General features: G+C 42.9%; 1 long non-coding RNA gene across 1 annotated transcript; it reads left to right on the top strand.

Moving 5' to 3' along the window:
* Positions 1-753: 753 nt before the first annotated feature.
* LOC121138070 lies at positions 754-2,939 on the top strand. The gene is made up of 2 exons (XR_005875279.1): positions 754-2,590; positions 2,847-2,939. It is a non-coding gene; the product is annotated as an uncharacterized LOC121138070 (long non-coding RNA).
* Positions 2,940-3,105: the final 166 nt, after the last annotated feature.

The raw sequence follows: 3,105 nt of genomic DNA, 5'->3' as shown, positions 1-3,105 counted from the left end.
TTGTGCCATGCTCTGGTCCATGGAGGTTTATTTCCTCCTGCTTCTACTCAGCCTAAGGTACTAGAATCCTTTTCTAGCAGGAACTGAGTTTTCCTTGCTCATTGTCACACAAATACTATCCAACACTTGAGTATAATAGGCACTAATTAAATTACTGAGGGCACACCATCACAAATCCTTTTGATTATAGCTGGGTTTGCAATGTGGAAGGCATGAGTAGAGTTTCCTCCAAGCTGGGGTGCTCTCTAATTGCCTTGGTGATATCAGAATTAGTCTGTGTGGAAATTGCTATGTTTATGCTTATGCACAACCCTTTGATATATGCACAACCACTCATAGTAGATTCTTCTAGAGGTAAGTCTCAATAGACATGCTGTTTGTAAGATATGTTCCTTATGTTGAATGCTACACAATGCCTCCTATTCAATCCTTTTACTGCTATCGTAGGGGATCCTAGGCTGGTTGTGGTATGGTTCACTAAATTGACTGTGCTGAATCACCACATGTAGTGTTTACTTTAGTCTAATTTCTTTAGTGAAAGCTTTGTCTCTCAGACACATTCACACACACTCACTCACTCACACACACACACACACACAATATTCGTTTGTGTTATTGACAGCTAGAATGACCAGATGGCAGGATAGGAGGGACAGCTTTTGATGTTCCCCATCTTCTATTTTCTCTCTCAGAAAAGGGGCACCATTAGAACTTACAAAGATGTAACACTTTTACCCCAGGAACTGTTTCCAAATTTTTTAATTCATGCAGGCATGACTGTTGAGGGCAGCAAGAAAGTTCTCTGGAAACATATATAGAAATGAAGGATGATCTTATAAAGGTGGCAGCTGACCTCCAAAGAAAAGACCTGGAAGAGGAAGCATTTGTGGAGAACCACAAATTTTTAACGTGAGAGCTTGCTGTTCCCATCTCCTATCCTGTCACTGACCCCTCACTACTCATGTCCTCCTCTTCATGCTTCTGTCCTGCGCTGACCTTAAGGAACTTGACAAAGACATGTCTTAGACTGATTTCTGGCAACTCACACACATGCTTTTCCTTACTATTCAAAGAGATCAGGACCCAAGGTGGTGGTATCACAAACAAGGCATTTCAAGAGTAGTTCATAAGCTTGTGCCACATGGCCCAGATTTTAGGGGAAAACCTGGAAGGAAAGCATGATGTCTGAATTTGTGAGTGTGTTGAGTGCACTATCTAAACACAGGCATTCAGCCACAGGCTTGTTACTGTGTGTGCCAGATCACAGAATTATCCTCCCTTAATCCTGTAGTCTACTGATTAGGATAAGAAAGCGGTTAGCCTTCTCTGTAGCTACACAGTCACCAAAGGACTGTGCACTATCTGGGGTCAATGTGGCTCAGCACAGTCCCTGGGCTGCTCAATGTAATTGGGTAGGCAGAATAAATACAAGGTGGCAGAGCTGTCACATGAAATGACACTAATATCCTCAGTGATAAGAATGTTCTGTGTTTGAAGAAGAAATGATCATAAAGGTCTCACCCCTCATGCTTAGCATGAGTTTGGCGAAACAGAACCTAAGGGGATATGTGCAGGTGACTCTATGGTGCCAGGCACTGGGGAATAATGTGTGGACATGACATCATTGATCTTCAGAAGACTGTGTGTGCTGAGCAGGCACATTGCCCTCACATTCTACAAAGTAAAAGAAAGCTCAGACGTAAACATGAACTCACACACCACAGGTCACAATTCTAAGAGCATGGCTTCTTTGGTTTTTCATCGTTGGTATTCTGCAAGGTGAAGGCAAATCTAGTGACTACACTAAATATCGCTCTCATTGCCTCTCCTATGCAAAGACAACTAACGTTTACTATGGTACTTCTGTGCGTTAAGCAGACATCAGTTTGTCACACTGATTTTCAGTCCCACCCTCCACTCAAGAATATTTCTTGTTTCTTGGACAGACAAGATTGTTGACACAGATTACTAGTCTGTGTTGTTGTGGTATCTGACTATGCTCCACTGCACAGCTCCCCACAGCCTCTATGTACCCACAGTGTCTCCTTTCTCTACCTATTGCTCTCAGAGGTGAGGTTGTGCCCTCCTGGAGTCAATGCACTGTGTTTTTGTTTACAGCAAACATCCATGTACTTATTGGGGGTGGAAGAATGAGACCACTCTCTGTATCCTGTTTTGAAGTTCAGGAGGATGGTCTGATTCTTCACACTCCTGTGAGTTCACTAACTCTATCTGTGCTCTACGGAGTGCTCGGAAGACAAGCATGCACCATGTCGGCTTTCATGTACTTCTTGATGGCTGATGTTTCCTAAATGTACCAGCTGATGGAAGAGTGAGTACTATTCTCTCTCCAGACCCTGGGAGGGAAAAGGATGTGGGACTTCAGGATTTGCCTCTTCTTGCTCCAAGACATTCTGAAAATGCATAGAGAGCCCTAATTTCTTCAGGGTATCACTTATACATTTGGACCATCTCTACACACCATGGTCACTCTGCTTTATTCCTTTAGACTCTTTGTGGCCAGAAACTCAGAAAAGGCCCTCAATAGCCCAACTCCATTTCCAAGGCAACAAGATCCAAAATCAATAAGGTGAGTCTTCATTGTCTATATGGCTAACCTGAAATCACTGAACAAACAGGGAGCTACTCAGAGAAAAGTCAGAGATCCTGACCCTAAGTGGGTGGGGAGCTGAGGCTGCCTCAGCAACACAGAACAGTCGAAAGTGATAGCATGTAAGGAAGTTCAAGTCCTGTGTAAGATATTAGTGCCTCTCCCCACTTGTTTTCTCTCCCTCTTTTCTGACTTTCAGACTGTTCTAATTCTTCTTTTCAGTTTTGTGTTATAGACTATAAATAGAGTCTTTGATATTGCTGAGACGCTGAAGAGCAAACTGCTGAGACAATACAACAAGGAATATGCAGGTTTCCTGTCAGATAAGGTCAGTGTGTGACCATGAAGACAGAATGTTTGTGTGTCATCTAGTCAGCCTGTGACCAGTGTCTGTGTTGTGTTGTTTCTGTGGAATCTGCGTTCAATACATGTGCTCGAAAATCACTTGAACACACACAAAATTACACATTCACACACATGCATAGACATACAGT

The sequence above is a fragment of the Mesocricetus auratus genome, unplaced genomic scaffold (assembly GCF_017639785.1).
Source record: "Mesocricetus auratus isolate SY011 unplaced genomic scaffold, BCM_Maur_2.0 contig_4923_pilon_obj, whole genome shotgun sequence".
NCBI classification, from domain to species: Eukaryota; Metazoa; Chordata; class Mammalia; order Rodentia; family Cricetidae; genus Mesocricetus; species Mesocricetus auratus.
The sequence above is the reverse complement of the archived record's forward strand: the minus strand, read 5'-3'. Positions and strand labels throughout refer to the sequence as shown.